Consider the following 18233-nt stretch of genomic DNA (forward strand, 5'->3'; position numbering starts at 1 on the left):
GGCTACTCCAGTTCAGTTTCTGGTCAATGGGAACCCCCAGGAAGTTGATAGTGGGGGATTCAGCGATCGTAATGCCGTTGAATGTCAATGGGAGATCGTTAGATTCTCTCTTGTTCGAGATGGTCATTGCCTGGCACTTGTGTGGCGCGAATGTTACTTGCCACTTATCAGCCCAAGCCTGGATATTGTCCAGGTCTTGCTGCATTTCTACATGGACTGCTTCAGTATCTGAGGAGTCGCGAATGGTGCTAAATTTTGCAATCATCAGTGAACATCCCCACTTCTGACCTTTTGATTGAAGGAAGGTCACTGATGAAGTAGTGAAGAAGGTTGAGCCGAGGATACTACCCTGAGGAACTCCAGCAGTAATGTCCTGAAGCTGAGATGATTGACCTCCAACAATCACAACCATTTTCCTTTGTGCCAGGTACGATTTCAACCAGTGCAGAGTTTTCCTCTTGATTCCCATTGACTCCAGTTTTGCTCTGGCTCCTTGATGCCATACTCAGTCAAATGCTACCTTGATGTCAAGGGCAGACACTCTCACCTCACCTCTTGAGTTCAGCTCTTTTGTCCTTGTTTGAACAAAGGATGTAATGACGTCAGGATCTGAATGGCCCTTGCGGAACCCAATTGAGCGTCATTGAACAGGTTATTGCAAAGCAAGTGCCACTTGATAGCACAGTCGATGACATCTTCCATCACTATACTGATGATTGAGAGTAGACTGATGCGGCAGCAATTGGCTGGGTTGGATTTGTCCTGCTATTTGTGTACAGGACATACCTGGGCAATTTTCCACATTGCCGGGTGGATGCCAGTGTTGTAGCTGTACTGGAACAGCTTGGCTAGGGGTGCGGCAAGTTCTGGAGCACAGGTCTTCAGTACCATTGCTGGAATATTGTCAGGGCCCGTAGCCTTTGCTGTATCCAGTGCCTTCAGTCGTTTCTTGATATCAAGTTGAGTGAATCGAATTGGCTGAAGACTGGCATCTGTGATGCTGGGGACTTCAGAAGGAGGCCGAGATGGATCTTCAACCCGGCACTTCTGGCTGAAGATTGTTTCAAATTCGTCATCCTTGTCTTTTGCACTGATGTGCTGGGCTCCCCCATCATTGAGGTTGGGGATAATAGTGGAGCCACCTCCTCCTGTTGGTTGTTTAATTGTCCACCACCATTCATCATTGGATGTGGCAGGGTGTAGATCTGATCCGTTGGTTGTGGGATCACTTAGCCCTGTCTATTATATGCTGCTTCTGCTGTTTGGCATGAAAGTAGTCCTGGGCTGTAGCTTCATCAGGCTGACGCCTCATTTCAAGGTATGCCTGGTGCTGCTCCTGGCATGCCCTCCTGCACTCTTCATTGAATTAGGGTTGGTCCCCAGCTTGTTGGTAATGTTAGAGTGGGGGAATATGCCGGGCCATGAGGTTATAGAATGTGGTTGACTACAATTCTGCTGCTGGTAATGGTCCACAGCACCTCATGGATGCCCAGTTATACATTGTTAGATCTGTTCAAAATCTATCCCATTAAGCACAGTGGTAGTGGCACACAACACGATGGAGGGTATCCTCAATGTGAAGACGGGACATCATCTCCACAAGGACTGTGCAGTGGTCACTTCTACCAATACTGTCATGGACAGATGCATCTGCGGCAGGCAGATTGGTGAGGATGAGGTCAAGTATATTTTTCCCTCTTGTTCGTTCCCTCACCACCTACTGCAGACCCAATCGAGCAGCTATGTCCTTTAGGACTCGGCCAGCATGGTCAGTAGTGGTGCTACCGAGCCACTCATGGTGATGGACATTGAAATACCCCAGCCAGACTACATTTTGCACCCTTGCCACCCTCAGTGCTCCCTCCAAGTGGTGTTAATCAGTCTTTCGCTGTTACTTGCTGGTTTGCTCAGTACCTTTCTCTGTCTGTTCCTTTCTGGGTCCTGATAATCTCTTCCTGGTTTTCTGTGTGTCTTTCTCTGCCTGCCTCATTGTCAGTGCTGTTACTCAGTGTCCTTGTGTCATTGTGCAGTGAGGGTGAGTCTGTCAGCACGTGTGTTGCTGAGTCCGGGATTCTTGAGAAATCCGACGACAATCCTATTTTTGGAAAAACATTGGGGAAATCAACATATTTCACTAACGGGCAGCTAAAATTGCAAATGGTAGTTAGCAGAGTGGCGCAGCGGAAGCGTGCTGGGCCCTCAACCCAGAGGTCAATGGATCGAAACCGTTTTCTGCTATTTATGTTTGGTTGCAATACAAACAGTTCACTTTTGAAGCATCAAGTATTTACCCACAATAACAAGATGCTTCCAAAGGCACTCAATTGCAATCAGCTTCTTCCTTCCAGTGAACACATCAATCAGTAACAAATCACTTTTGCTCACACGAACACAAGCTGCAAACACGGACCAGCCGAGTCTCTCCCACTTTGTCAACCCCTTCCTGCAGAGCCTCCTCTCCACCACCAGATGGTGATGTTGGCCACAATAAAACCAGGACAAATGGTCACAGTGAGGAGACGGTCAGTAACAGAAAATAAAACAATAACAGGGAAAACCTTTGCACAACAACAGGGTACATCTTTACACAACAGAAAACATATTTACTAAACAGGAAATACCTTTAGACAACAGGGAGAATACAATCATACAAATGCCTTGTTTCTCCATCTCAGTCTCGTTGTCTCTCTCTCTGTTCCTCACTTTTGCTTCCTCACAGTCTATTGGTTTTCTCTGTGTTTTTCTCTCTGTCCCGTTGTCGATGGTGTTACTCAGCGACCTTGTAACATTGTGTAGCCAGGCTGAGCCTCCCAACACCTGTGTTGCTGTAATAAAGTCAGAAAATGCTGAAAATGCTCAGCTGGTCTGGCAGCATCTGTGCAGAGAGAAACAGTTAACAGTTCAGATCTGTTTCCTTAGCTCACATTAACTTTGTTTCTTTCTCCACAGATGCTGCCAGACCTGCTGACTATTTCAAGCATTTTCTGTTTATGTTTCAGATTTCCAGCATCTGCAGTAGTTTGCTTTTGTACGTGTGTTGCTATGTCTGGGACTGTTTGAGTGCAATGCTATTGCTTTATAAACAGCGTTGAAACAAACATTTATCTCGCTAACACACAGCACTAATACACAGCTGGATATAAACAGCAGCCTGCAGCAGAGGACGCACTGGAAGTTTATTAACACAAATAATTCACCAACACTATATTTACTGCTGTCCCCAATGACACCACACTTCATCTTAACACGTTTTACTCTTTATTTACATCAACTTCTTCCTTCCAGTAAACACTTCAATTTGGAACATAGCTTCCAAATCACCTTTATTCACAAACACAAACACACACCAGTCCAGACTTTCCCCTTTCTGTCAACCCATTCCTGCATCACTGCCTCTCCACCAACAGTTGTTGCTGGAATCATACAATCATAGAATGGCTACAGCACAGAAGGAGGCCATTCGGCCTGTCGAACCCGTGCTGGCTCTCTGTTAGAGCAACTCACCTCATTTCACTCCCCAGTCAGTTCAATTTTGGAGGTGAGAAAACTTCTCGAAAGAATAATTCGGGACAAAATTAATAGTCCCATGGACAAATGTGGGTTAATTCAAGAAAGCCAGCATGGATTTCTTAAGGGAAAATCATGTTTAACTGTCCTGCGGGAGTTTTTTGATGAGGTAACAGAGAGGGATGATGAGGGCAATGCTGTTGATGTGGTGTACATGGACTTTCAAAAGGTCTGGCAGCATCTGAAAGGTCACTGAACTGAAACGTTAACTTTGCTTCTCTCTGTACAGATGCTGCCAGACCTGCTGAGTATTTCCAGCATTTCTTGTTTTCATTATGGCACAGAGTTCCCTTTTCAAACTTACAGAATTAACCACAATAATGTACTCTGAGATTCAAGTGAAATATCAGCCCAATATTTACACACATTATGAGTTTATAAATTTCAGTATTAATTCCCATAGTGCATCCTGACATATACATTAGATATAACATAACATAAGAACAGAAGAAATAGGAGCAGGAGTAGGCCATTCGGCCCCTCAAGCCTGCCCCGCCATTCAGTAAGATCATGGCTGATCTGCCCCAGACCTCAACTCCTCTTTCATGCCAGCTCTTCAAAGCCCTCAACTCTCCAATATTTCAAAAATCTATTTACATCCTCTTTAAATACTTTCAGTGATTTAGCCTCCAATACTGTCTGGGGTAGATAATTCCAGACATTCACTACCCTCTGAGAGAAGAAATTCCTTTGCATCTCAGTGTTAAATGAGTGTCCCCTTATTCTGTAACTATGTCGCCTAGTTTGAGATTCCCCCACTAGTGGAAACATCTTCTCAACATCTACCCTGTTAATAAAAACAAGAAATGCTGGAAATACTCAGCAGGTCTGGCAACATCTGTGAAGAAAGAAGCAGAGTTAATGTTTCAGGTCAGAGACCCTTCTTCACCCTGTTAAGCCCCCTCAGAATCTTGTACGTTTCAAAAAGATCACCCCTCATTGTTCTAAACACGAATGAATAACCTGTTTTGCCGTTCTTCATAAGTCAACCCCTTCATCCCAGGAATCAGCTGAGTGAATCGCTTTTGAACTCCTCCAATGCCAGTGCATCCTTTCTTAAGTCTAAACCTCAAGTGTAATATCAGATTGAGAGAATCTGAAAGAGAGCATAACCTGAGATACAAACTGAGAATTCAGTTTAAAACTCCCCCGGATTGTGAAACTAAAAGATACAAGAGCAATTCAATTTGTATAGACTGTGCTTTGGATCACATTCCAGCGCTCATCCAGTATCAGACTGGAAGATACTGTAGCAATTCCATTAGTGCAGACTCAGCTCTACATTACAGAGCAGGGAACATATTTAAACAACCGGGAACACTTTTACTCAAGACGGATCATATTTACACAACTGAGAAGATCTTTACCCAACAGGGAACCATTTTACACAATAACAGAGAACATCTTTACACAACAGCGAATACAGTAACACAACAGAGAACATATTACACAGCAGGAAATATTTTAAAAGAACACAGGGAACATCTTTACACAACAGAGAACACAATTACATAAATCATTGGTCTTTCGCTGTCTCTTGCTGGTTTGCTCAGTACCTTTCTCTGTCTGTTCCCTTCTGGGTCCTGATAATCTCTTCCTGGTTTTCTGTGTGTCTTTCTCTGTCTGTTCCTTTCTGGGTCCGAATGATCTCGACCCGGTTTTCTGTGTGTCTTTCTCTGTCCGTTCCTTTCTGGGTCCTGATAATCTCTTCCTGGTTTTCTGTGTGTCTTTCTCTGTCTGTTCCTTTCTGGGTCCGAATGATCTCTCCCTGGTTTTCTGTGTGTCTTTCTCTGTCTGTTCCTTTCTGGGTCCTGATAATCTCTTCCTGGTTTTCTGTGTGTCTTTCTCTGTCTGTTCCTTTCTGGGTCCTGATAATCTCTTCCTGGTTTTCTGTGTGTCTTTCTCTGTCTGTTCCTTTCTGGGCCCTGATATTCTCTTCCTGGTTTTCTGTGTGTCTTTCTCTGCCTGCCTCATTGTCGGTGCTGTTACTCAGTGTCCTTGTGTCATTATGCAGTGAGGGTGAGTCAGTCAGCACGTGTGTTGCTGAGTCCGGGATTCTTGAGAAATCCGACTGCAATCCTATTTTTATAAAAAATTGGGGAAAAGAACATATTTCACTAATGGGCAACTTAAAATTAAAACAGCAGCTAGCGGAGTGGTGCAGCGGAAGCGTGCTGGGCCCATAACCCAGAGGTTGATAGATCGAAACCATTTTCTGCCATTTATGTTTGGTAATAACACAAACAGCTTACTTTCAAAACTTCAAGTGTTTCCCCATAATAACAAAATGCGCTCGATTGAAATCAGCTTTTTCCTTCGAGTGAACACATCAATCAGTAACAAATCACTTTTACTCACACGAACACAAACTGCAAACACGGACCAGCCGAGTCTCTCCCACTTTGTCAACCCCTTCCTGCAGAGCCTCGTCTCCAGCACCAGATGGTGATGTTGGCCACAATAAAACCAGGACAAATGGTCACAGTGAGGAGACGGTCAGTAACAGAAAATAAAACAATGACAGGGAAAACCTTTACACAACAACAGGGTACATCTTTACACAACAGAAAACGTATTTACACAACAGGAAATACCGTTACACAACAGGGAGAACACATTCATGCAAATGCCTTGTTTCTCCATCTCAGTTTCGTTGTCTGTCTCTCTCCGTTCCTCACTTTTATTTCCTCACAGTCTATTACTTTTCTGTGTGTTTTTCTCTCTGTCCCGTTGTCGATGGTGTCACTCAGCATCCTTGTAACATTGCGTAGCCAGGCTGAGCCTCCCAACACCTGTGTTATGGAACATAGAGCATAGAACAGTACAGCACAGTACAGGCCCTTCGGCCCACGATGTTGTGCCGAACCTTTAACCTACTCTAAGATCAAAACTACCTACATACCCTTCATTCTACTATCATCCATGTACCTATCCAAGAGACGCTTAAATGTCCCTAATGTATCTGCTTCGACCACCACCGCTGGCAGTGCATTCCACGCACCCACCACTCTCTGTGCAAAGAACCTACCTCTGACATCTCCCCGAAACCTTCCTCCATCACCTTAAAATTATGCCCCCTGGTGATAGCCCTTTCCACCCTGGGAAAAAGTCTCTGGCTATCCACTCGATCTATGCCTCTCATCATCTTGTACCCCTCTATCAAGTCACCTCTCATCCTTCTTCATTCCAATGAGAAAAGCCCCAGCTCCCTCAATCTTTCTTCGTAAGACATGCCCTCCAGTCCAGGCAGCATCCTGATAAATCTCCTCTGCACCCTCTCTAAAGCTTCCACATCCTTCCTATAATGAGACGACCAGAACTGAAAACAATATTCCAAGTGTGGTCTAACCAGGGCTTTATAGAGCTGCAACATAACCTCGCGGCTCTTAAACTCAATCCCCCTGTTAATGAAAGCCAACACACCTTGCGTCTTCGGAACAACCCTATCAACTTGGGTGGCAACTTTGAGCGATCTATGGACATGGGCCCCAAGATCCCTCCGTTCCTCCACACTACCAAGAATCCTGTCTTTTAGCCTGTATTCTGCATTCAAATTCGACCTTCCAAAATGAATCACTTCACACTTTTCCAGGTTGAACTCCATCTGCCTTTTCTCAGCCCAGCTCTGCATCCTGTCAATGTCCCGTTGCAACCTACAACAGCCTTCCACACTATCCACAACTCCAGCAACCTTCATGTCATCGGCAAACTTGCTAACCCAGACTTCCACTTGCTCATCCAAGTCATTTAGAAAAATCACAAAGAGCAGAGGTCCCAGAACAGATCCCTGCGGAACACCACTGGTCACCGAGCTCCAGGCTGAATACTTTCCATCTACTACCACCCTCTGTCTTCTATGGGCCAGCCAATTCTGTATCCAGACAGCCAACTTTCCCTGCATCCCATGCCTCCTTACTTTCTGAATGAGCCGACCATGGGGAACCTTATCAAACACCTTGCTAAAATCCATATACACCACATCCACTGCTCTTCCTTCATCAATGTGTTTTGTTACATCTTCAAAGAATTCAATAAGGCTTGTGAGGCATGACCTGCCCCTCACAAAGCCATGCTGACTGTCTCTAATCAAACTATGCTTTTCCAACTAATCATAAATCCTGTCTCTCAGAATCCTCTCCAATAATATGCCCACTACCTACGTAAGACTGACTGGTCTATAATTCCCAGGGTTATCCCTATTCCCTTTCTTGAACAAGGGAATAACATTTGCCACCCTCCAGTCATCTGGTACTACTCCAGTGGACAGTGAGGACGCAAAGATCATCGCCAAAGGCGCGGCAATCTCTTCCCTTGCTTCCCTTAATATCCTTGGGTATATCCCGTCTGGCCTCAGGGACTTATCTGTCCTCATGTCTTTCAAAATTTCCAGCACATCCTCCCTCTTAACATCAACCTGTTCGAGCATATCAGCCTGTTTCACGCTGTCCTCACAAACGAACAGGTCCCTCTCACTAGTGAATACTGAAGCAAAGTATTCATTTAGGACCTCCCCTACCTCCTCCGACTCCAGGCACAAGTTCCCTCCACTATCCCTGATCGGCCCTACTCTCACTCTGGCCATCCTCTTGTTCCTCACATAATTGTAGAACGCATTGGGATTTTCCTTAATCCTACCCGCCAAGACTTTTTCATGTCCCCTTCTAGGTCTCCTAAGTCCATTCTTCAGTTCCTTCCTGGCTACCTTGTAACCCTCTAGAGCCCTGTCTGATCCTTGCTTCCTCAACCTTAAGTAAGCTTCCTTCTTCCTCTTGACTAGCTGTTCCACATTTCTTGTCATCCAAGGTTCCTTCACCCTACCATCCCTTCCTTGCCTCATCAGGACAAACCTATCCAGCAGTCGCAGCAAGTGCTCCCTAAACAACCTCCACATTTCTGTTGGGCATTTCCCTGAGAACATCTGTTCCCAATTTATGCACCCCAGTTCCTGTCTAATAGCATTGTAATTCCCCCTCCCCCAATTAAATATTTTCCCATCCCGTCCGCTCCTGTCCCTCTCCATGACTATAGTAAAGGTCAGGGAGTTGTGATCACTATCACCGAAATGCTCTCCCACCGAGAGATCTGCCACCTGGCCTGGTTCGTTGCCAATCACCAAATCGAACATAGCCTCCCCTCTAGTCGGCTTATCTACATATTGAGTCAGGAAACCTTCCTGGACACACCTGACAAAAACTGGTCCATCCAAACTATTTGCACTAAGGAGGTTCCAATCAATATTTGGGAAGTTGAAGTCACCCATGACAACAACCCTGTTACTTCTGCACCTTTCCAAAATCTGCCTCCCAATCTATTCCTCCGTGTCTCTGTTGCTATTGGGGGGTCTATAGAAAATTCCCAATAAAGTGACTGCTCCTTTCCTGTTTCTGACTTCCACCCATAATGACTCAGTAGACAAACCCTCCTCGATGACCTCCCTTTCTGCAGCTGTGATACTATCCCTGATTAACAATGCCACTCCCCCACTTCTTTTACCTCCCTCCCTATTCCTTTTGAAACATCTAAACCCCGAAATATCCAACATCCATTCCTGCCCCTGTGATCTCCAAGTCTCCATAATGGCCACAACATCGTAGCTCGAAGTACTGATCCATGCTCTAAGTTCATCACCCTTATTCCTGACACTGCTTGCATTTAAATAGACACACTTCAACCCATCGTACTGGCTGCAACTTTGCCCTGTCAACTGTCTAACCTTCCTCACAGACTCTCTGCACTCTGTATCTGCCTGATCAACAGCTACCCCATCCACTTATCCATAGCTCCGGTTCCCATCCCCCTGCCAAACTAGTTTAAACCCTCGCAAAGAGCTCTAGCAAACCTTCCACCCAGGATATTGGTGCCCCTCCAGTTCAGATGCAACCCGTCCTTCTTGTCCAGGTCCCACCTTCTCCTGAAGGTATCCCAATGATCCACATAACTGAAGCCCTCCCTCCTACACCAGCTCTGTAGCCACGTGTTCAGCTGCACTCGCTCTCTGTTTCTAGCCTCACTAGCACGTGGCACCGGTATCAATCCTGACATTACTACTCTGCTCGTCCTGCCTTTTAGCTTCCAACCTAACTCCTATATTCGCCTTTCAGGTCCTCATCCCTTTTCCTAGCTATGTCATTGGTACCGATATGTACCGTGACTTCTGGCTGCTCCCCCTCCCCTTTAAGAATCCTGTAGACTCGATCCGAGACATCAATGACCCTGGCACCAAGGAGGCAACATACCATCCGGGAGTCTCGCTCGCGACCACAGAATCTCCTGTCTGTTCCTCGAACCATTGAATCTCCTCTCACTATCACTCTCCTATTCTCCACCCTTCCCTTCTGAGCTGCAGAGCCAGGCTCAGTGCCAGAGACCTGGCCGCTGTGGCTTTCCCCTGGTAGGTTCCCCCCCCCCCCACAACTGTATCCAAAACGGTATACTTATTATTGAGGGGAACGGCCACAGGGGATCCCTGCACTGTGCGCCTATTCCCTTTCCCTCCCCTGACGGTCACCCAGCTACCTTTATCTTGTGACTTAGGTGTCAGTACTTCCCTATAACTGCTCTCTATCATCCCCTCTGCCTCCCGCATGATCCGAAGTTCATCCAGCTCCAGCTCCAGTTCCCTAACGCAGTCTGTGAGGAGCTGGAGTTGGGTGCACTTCTCACAGGTGAACTCAGCAGGGACAAAAGTGGTGACTCTTACCTCCCACATCCTGCAAGAGGAGCATGCAACTGCCCTAGCTTCCATCCCCTCTGCTCGACATTGACAACAGAGAATAAAAAAAATAAAGGAAAACCTTACCTTACCAAACCCTCCACACAAGAGTCCTTTTTTTTGGTTGGAGGAGGAGGATGGGTGGAAACACTACACGTGTAGTGTTTCGGGTTTAGCCACTACGCAAATATATAAGTTCACTTACCCAGCAGTCCCCGTGTCCGCGTCCCCCGAATTGCCAGGTAAGTACTTGATAGTGAAACGTACCTTCCCGGCTGCCCCCTGGCTCGCACTATCACCGCTACTGCTGATCAAAGGTGTTGCTGTAATAAAAACAGAAAATGCTGGAAATGCTCAGTCGGTCTGGCAGCATCTGTGCAGAGAGAAACAGTTAACAGTTCAGGTCTGTTTCCTTAGCTCACATTAACTTTGTTCTCTCTCCACAGATGCTGCCAGACCTGCTGACTATTTCAAGCATTTTCTGTTTATGTTTCAGATTTCCAGCATCCGCAGTATTTTGCTTTTGTACGTGTGTTGCTATGTCTGGGACTGTTTGAGTGCAATGCTATTGCTTTATAAACAGCGTTGAAACAAACATTTATCTAGTTAACACACAGCACTAATACACAGCTGGATATAAACAGCAGCCTGCAGCAGAGGGCGCAGTGGAAGTTTATTCACACAAATAATTCACCAGCACTATATTTACTGCTATCCACAATCACACCACGTTTCATCTTAACACATTTTATTCTTCATTGACATCAACTTCCTGCTTCCAATAAAAACTTCAATTTGGAACACAGCTTCCAAATCACCTTTATTCACAAACCCGAACACAAGCTGCAAATGCTGCAAACACACACCAGCCCAGACGTTTCCCTTTCTGTCAACACATTCCTGCATCACTGCCTCTCCACCAACAGTTGCTGCGAGAACCATACAATCATAGAATGGCTAAAGCACAGAAGGAGGCCATTCGGCCTGACGAACCCATGCTGGCTCTCTGCTAAAGCAACTCACCTCGTCTCACTCCCCAGTCAGTTCAATTTCGGTGGTGGGAAAACTTCTCAAAAGAATAATTCAGGACAAAATTAATAGTCCCATGGACAAATGTGGGTTAATTCAGGAAAGACAGCATGGATTTCTTAAGGGAAAGTCATGTTTAACTGTCCTGCTGGAGTTTTTTGATGAGGTAACAGAAAGGGTTGATGAGGGCAATGCTGTTGATGTCGTGTACATGGACTTTCAAAAGGTCTGGCAGCATCTGAATGGTCACTGACCTGAAACATTAACTCTGTTTCTCTCTCCACAGATGCTGCCAGACCTGCTGAGTATTTCCAGAACTTTTTGTTTATATTTCAGATTTCTAGCATCTGCAGTATTTTGCTTTTATTGACTTTCAAAAGAAGTTTGATACAATGCAAAACAACAGACTTGTGAGCAAAGTTATAACTCATGGAATAAAAGGGACAGTAGTAACATGGATATGGAATTGGCTGAGTGACAGGAAACAAAGAGTAGTGATCAATGGATGTTCTTCGGGCGAGAGGAAGATTTGTAGTGGAGTTCCCCAGGAGTCAGTGTTGGGATCCTTGCCTTTCCTGATATACATTAATGACCTAGACCTTGGTGTACAGGGCAGAATTTCAAAGTTTATGGATGATACGAAAATTGGAAGCATTGTGAACTGTAAGGATGATAGTGTAGAACTTCAAAAGGACATAGACAAGTTGGTGGAATGGGAGGACAGATGACAGGTGAGGTTCAATGCAGAGAAATGTGAATTGATTCATTTCGGTAGGAAGAACATGGAGTGACAATATCGAATAAAGGGTACAATTCTAAAGGGGGTGCAGGAGCAGTGGGACTGGGGTTAAATGTCATTGGTTGAGAGAGTGGTTAATGAAGCATACAGTATCCTCGGCTTTAGTAATAGAGGCATAGAGTACAAGAACAAGGAGGTCATGTTGAACTTGTATGAGACACTAGACTCAGCTGAAGTACTGCATCCAGTTCTGGGTGCCACACTTTATGAAAGATGTGAAGGCATTGGAAAGATTATGGAAAAGATTCATGAGAATGGTTCCAGGGATCAGGAATTTCAGTTATGAAGATAGATTGGAGAAGTTAGGACTGTTTCCCTTGGAGAAAAGAAGGCTAAGAGGAGATTTCATAGTGATATTCAAAATGATGAGGGGTGTGGACAGAGTGGATAGGGAGAAACTGTTCCCACTTGTGAAAGGATCGAGAATGAGAGGGCACAGATTTAAAGTCATTGGTAAAAGAAGCAAAAGCGACATGAGGAAAAACTTTTTCACACAGCGAGTGGTTAAAGTATGAACTGCCTGAGAATGTGATGGAGGCAGGTTCAATTGAAGAATTCAAAGGTGAATTAGACTGTTATCTGAAAAGGAAGAATGTGCAGGATTATGGGGAGAAGACGGGGAAGTGACATGAGGTGAATTGCTCATTTGGAGAGTCAGTGCAGACACGATGGGCCAAATGGCCTCCTTCTGTGCAGTAACAATTCTGTGATTCTGTGATTCCAATATTCAAGTCATTTATATATATGGTGGTCCTGACACTGACCCTTGTGGACATCACTGTTCACCATCTTCCATTCTGAAAAACAACCAAATATCACAACTCGCTTTTCTTGATATTTCATCCATTTTTTAATCGAAGCAGATACTGACCCTCCTATTCCAGGAACCTCAGTTTTGTTACCCAGCCTTTTATGTGGTAGTCTGTCAAACGCTTTCTTAAAATCCATATAGACAACATCCATTGCTTTCCCTTCATCAACCTTTTCTGTTACTTCATCAAAAAAATTAGTTATGTTGGTGAAGAAGTGGAAAGGTGCTGAACCTCTCAGTTTTCGGTCTACCCAAACCAAGTTCAAGGCCTGAATAATGAACCGATTGCCTCATTAGTTCTGTGAATAATACAATGATTTAATAGACAAAGTTTTGAAACATTCCTGCCCATAAATCTTGATAACAGAGAGTGTGTGGATCTCCTGACTCAGAATGTTTAATGGATACAGTCCTCAGATCCGACAAGGAACCCCTGAACATCCACAGTAAAGACAGTGTGGATGAGGAAATGTAAGAGCCGGGAGCTGAAACTCAGGGACGGCCGAGCTCTCCTGTCATTGAGCTTGTGTGTCTGCTCTGCTCGCCGCACTTCCGGCTCTACTTTGTTTCCAATGAAAAGATGAAAAGGGCCGTTCGGTTTTCCTCTCACTGACAGCGTGTTTCATTCGGGTTAATATAACCCGGGACTTTTGCTGCTGAAATGAATTCTGCAAGGTCCCAGCAAACACACCGGCTCCCTCCTTTCTCCCCTCTTTCTATCGGATTGTTTTACCAGGAGGGGCTCAATAATAACAAACCCCCTGCAGGGAATGACCGCAAATTGAGCATCTAAATGGGGCAAGTGGGCAGCTTTCTGGGTTCTAGGTTCCCCCTACCCCGCACCTCCCTCCCTCCAGCCCAAGCCCCTCTTCACTTTCTTTGGGACTTTGATGAGGGTGAAATGGGGAAAGTTCCCATTGATGTTTGAATGCTGAATTGCAGCAAAGATCTGCGCACGCGTGACATAACCCCGCCCCCAGTGAGACGTCACAATGAGGAGTGGAGCGCATGCGCATCCTTCCCCAACCCAGTCTGTGAGGCCATTCACTCAATCAGGGGAAGATGCTTTAAATCAGCTGCTAATGGAGACTTCCCGGTCCCGGGGGAAGGGAACAAACAGCATCTGCTTCCAGCAGCCACTGCTTTGGGAGCGTGTCCGCAGATGTGCTCAGAGATTAGCATTGAGTGGTGGGAAGTTGAGGGGGAGTCGGGGAGTGTTTGTAACAGACACTGTGGAGCAGGAGCTGCTCCCGGAACATGGAGTGAGCCGGGGACACGGGGAAGGGAGAGTTCATTCTCGGACAGTGTCTGTACAGGCTCAGGGAGACACAATGGGAAGAAATCACTATTGAAAATCACTGACAATTTCACCACCCAAAGGAGAGGGAATTTTCCTGCTTTAGTTCCAGTCTCTCACTGTTTGTTGGATTGTGAACAGTGGGGGGAAAATAGCCGCAAAATAACGATGTGGACAGTTAGACAAAGAACATTTATTGCAGACACCAGGTGAGAAGTGTGAAAGGCATATTTTAAATAGTGGCTGCTTGTTTTCCGTTGAAATAGAAATGTGACTGTGCAAAGGTCACTGCTCTATCGGACAGTCCCAGTCATTGAGCAGTGCAGGGCTTGTGTTGTTTCTGAATGTCACAAACTTGTTGTAAATCCACTGCAAACACCTGGTAAACAGAAGCTGAATACTGCAGTACTGCAGTGGAGTCAGACACTGACACTGTTTGTGTTCCTGGTTTTCATTTTGTGATTGTTCATCATGATTATTATTGGGACGATTACATTGATCGCTTTTGTATCTTCTACCTCACCAGTTCTTTCATTCCTGCAGGAAAATACATGAAGGAACCTGAATGGATGTGGTGATTCCTCGACATACACTGATCCCAAAGTCGAGAGACACATTTTCAATCCAACAGTCAAACAACAGCAGGAGAGACAGAACTTGTTTCCATTTCACTCCAATTCAGTTCACCTGAAAGGTGGATACATCAATCGCAGTCCAAAAACAAACCCACTATCAGATCTGAATAAACTCTGTCACCATGGTCACATTTTAAATATAAAATCTGAAATAGAACAGACAAAATTTACATGATTGAAAGGTACAGAATGAATGCAAAGAGGATTCAAAGGGGATTTGGACATGGTAAGTGAATGGGCAAGAACATGGCAGATGGAATATAATGTGAATAAGTGTGAAGTTCTCCACTTTGGTCGAATAAACAGAAAGACAGAGTATTTCTTCAATGGTGAGAGGTTGGGAAGTGTTGATGTCCAAAGCGACCTGGGTGTCCTTGTTCATGAGACACTAAAAGATAGTGTGCAGGTGCAGCAATCAATTAAGAAGGCAAATGGTATGTTGGCTTCATTGAAAAGGGATTTGAGTACATGTGTAAAGATGTATTGCTTCAATTATATAAAGTCTAGCTGAGACCGCACCTGGAGTATTCTGTGCAACTTTGGTTTCCTTATCTAAGGAAGGATAGACTTGTCACAGAGGGAGTGCAACAGAGATTCACCAGACTAATCCCCTGGGATGGTGGGATTGTTGAAAGATGAGAGACTGCAGAAACTGGGCCTAAATTCTTGAGAGTTTTGAAGAATGAGAGGTGATCTCATTGAAACAGACAAAATTATTACAGGGTGTGACAGGGTAGATATGGAAAGGATGTTTCCTCTGTCTAGTGAGTCTAGAACAAGGGGACACAGTCTCAGAATAAGGGCAGGCCATTTGAGACTGAGATGAGCAGGAATTTCTTTACTCAGAGGGTGGGAAATCTGTGGAATTCTTTATCCCCGAGGGCTGTGGAGGCTCAATCATTGAACATATTCAAGATAGAAATCGATAGATTTCTAAATACTAACAAGATCAAGGGATATGGAGATAGCAGGGAAAAATGGCGTAGAGGTAGATGATCAGTCACGATCTGTTTGAATATTGGAGCAGGCTCGATGGGCTGAATGGCCTAATGCCCCTATTTCCTATGATCCTATGAATCCCAATAATGTACATCAGACGTTAGACCAAGTCATGTATTACATACCAGTTCAAAAATCCCACAGAGATTAAGACTGAAAGATACAGTATCAATTTCATTACTACAAAATGAAGGACTTGGAGCTTTCAGACCAGCCCATGTATAAGATTGAAAGTTATATTTTCATTCACAATCGTTTTCACAGAGCTAAATATTAAATACCAATCCACAACTTACACAGGACTACCAAATACAACTTACAACTGTAAAATACAGTTAATCCATATTTTAAATTAAACACAAGGCAAATAAATATTGATCCATCAAGAGAGCGGGAAACAGTGAGAACAATGGAGCATAAAGAGCCCAGGAGAGGGAGCAAGAGTTCCCTCGGAGAGCAGGGAACAGCGAGAGCAGGCGTCAAAAAAGGCAAAGGAATACACAATTAATGGGAGAACACTGAACGGTGTAGAGGAAGTGAGGGACGTTGAAGTGAATGTCCACAGATCCCTGAAGGTCACAGTACAGGTCAATAAGGTGGTTCAGCAGGTACATGGAATCCTTTCCTTTATTCGCTGAGGTATAGAATATAAGGGTGATCTGGGTGTCCATGTCAATAAGTCACTGACAGCTCACATGCGGGTGCAGCAAGCAATTAGGAAGGCTAATAGTATGTTAGGCTTTTTCACAAGAGGATTTGAGTACAGGAGTCGTGAATTCTTGCTTCAATTGTTAAGAACCTTGGTTAGACTGCACTTGGAGTACTGTGTGCAGTTTCAGTCCCCTTCCCTTAGGAAGGATATTATTGCCACAGAGGGAGTGCAACGAAGGTTCAACAGACTTGTTCCTGGGATGGTGGGACTGTCCTATGAAGAAAGATTGGGGAAACTGGGACTGTATTCTCTAGTGTTTTGAAGAATGAGAGGTGATAAGATGCAGCTAAGATGTTTTCCTTGTTTGGGGAGTCAAGAACCACGGGACGCAATTTCAAAATAAGGGGGAAGCCACTGAGGACAGAGATTAGGAGAAATGTTGTTACTCAGAGGGTTGTGAATCTTTGGAATTCTGTTACCCAGAGGGCTGTGGAAGCTCAGTCATTGAGTATGTTTAGAGCAGAGATTGACAGATTTCTAAATGCAAATGACATAAGGGAATATGAAGAAAGTGTGGGGAAAAGGGCATTGAAGTGGATGATCAGCCATGATCATATTGAATGGCCGGACAGACTTGATGGGCTGAATGGCCGACTCCTGCTCCTATGTTCCTAACTCCACATGATTGGTGAGGCACAGCCTCAGGCCGACTTGGTGGGCGGTGCAAACAGATATCACTGCTTCTGATCTTCACCAGAACAGAGAATGAGATGTCACATTGATCATCAAACAGACTGTGAGAGAATACACAGAATAAAACACATGGAGAGACACTGTGGAATAACAAATCGATTTGATTGGAATGTTGAATTTTGATTGGAATGATTAAAACAGCAGATTAAATTGGAATTCTCATCATTATATTTATCTGGGACAGAAAAGAGAAACTGATGGAAGAAAGAAGAAAAGAAAAAATGGAACAGTTCAGTTTTTTTCAGTTTTTTCACTCGCCCATCAAAGTTGGATTAAAAAAAGATGCAAATAACAGAGAATTTCACCAAAAAGGGAGATTAAATGCTTCTGAAACCTTGGATCGAAGGATGCCCCAACAGATCACCTGTTTAACTGTCTCCTCACTGGGGGATTTCAATCAATGAGCAATATTATTTTCTACTTTTCTTTTGTTAAATGAAACCACTACTGTCACTTGGAGTTAATATCCCTGTGTTCCAACTCCTGAACAATAAAAGTGTGAGTTTCTTGATATTTTCAGGACAAAGTTCCTGCTGAAAGAACTAAGAACTCTTTTCTAATTTACACAATACTATATACACAGTCATCAAGCCTCCTAAACTAGCATCCTTGCTGCTGCTCTCTCTTCTCCCAAACCTCATCTCATGTGACTGTTACATCATCACTCTGACAGTGGGAGGGGTTGATCCCACTGTCTTCAGCATTAACCCATTACATCCTTATACTGCACTGTCTGTCCAAGAAAACGGGTGGAGGGAACTTGATTTATCGAAACAGTAACAGCTGCCAGTTGAAAATCAACTCAATCCCATCAGAGATGGGATTGTTCCTGACTGGCAAATATTCCAAACCTCAGATCAACCCTCCCTCTTGCGTCATGTCCCAGTCTCGGTTAAAAGCAACACATATCGACTCAAACACTCTGAAACATACAACGTGGTCACACTTTCCTTCAGTGAGATTAATGTCTAGCTGTTTT

At 44.5% G+C, this 18233-nt stretch overlaps 1 protein-coding gene and 1 non-coding gene across 2 annotated transcripts in view; one reads left to right on the forward strand and one right to left on the reverse strand.

Annotated features, from left to right (window-relative positions):
* Positions 1–18233, reverse strand: part of LOC137364982 (oocyte zinc finger protein XlCOF7.1-like) — a gene marked incomplete at its 5' end in the record, with an annotated part of 660565 nt that overhangs the window by 514675 nt on the left and 127657 nt on the right. The gene's annotated exons all lie outside the window — the stretch shown is intronic.
* trnae-cuc (transfer RNA glutamic acid (anticodon CUC)) lies at positions 2167–2238 on the forward strand. Its single transcript has one exon. It is a non-coding gene; the product is annotated as a tRNA-Glu (tRNA).

Source organism: Heterodontus francisci, unplaced genomic scaffold, assembly GCF_036365525.1.
Source record: "Heterodontus francisci isolate sHetFra1 unplaced genomic scaffold, sHetFra1.hap1 HAP1_SCAFFOLD_43, whole genome shotgun sequence".
Lineage (NCBI taxonomy): Eukaryota > Metazoa > Chordata > Chondrichthyes > Heterodontiformes > Heterodontidae > Heterodontus > Heterodontus francisci.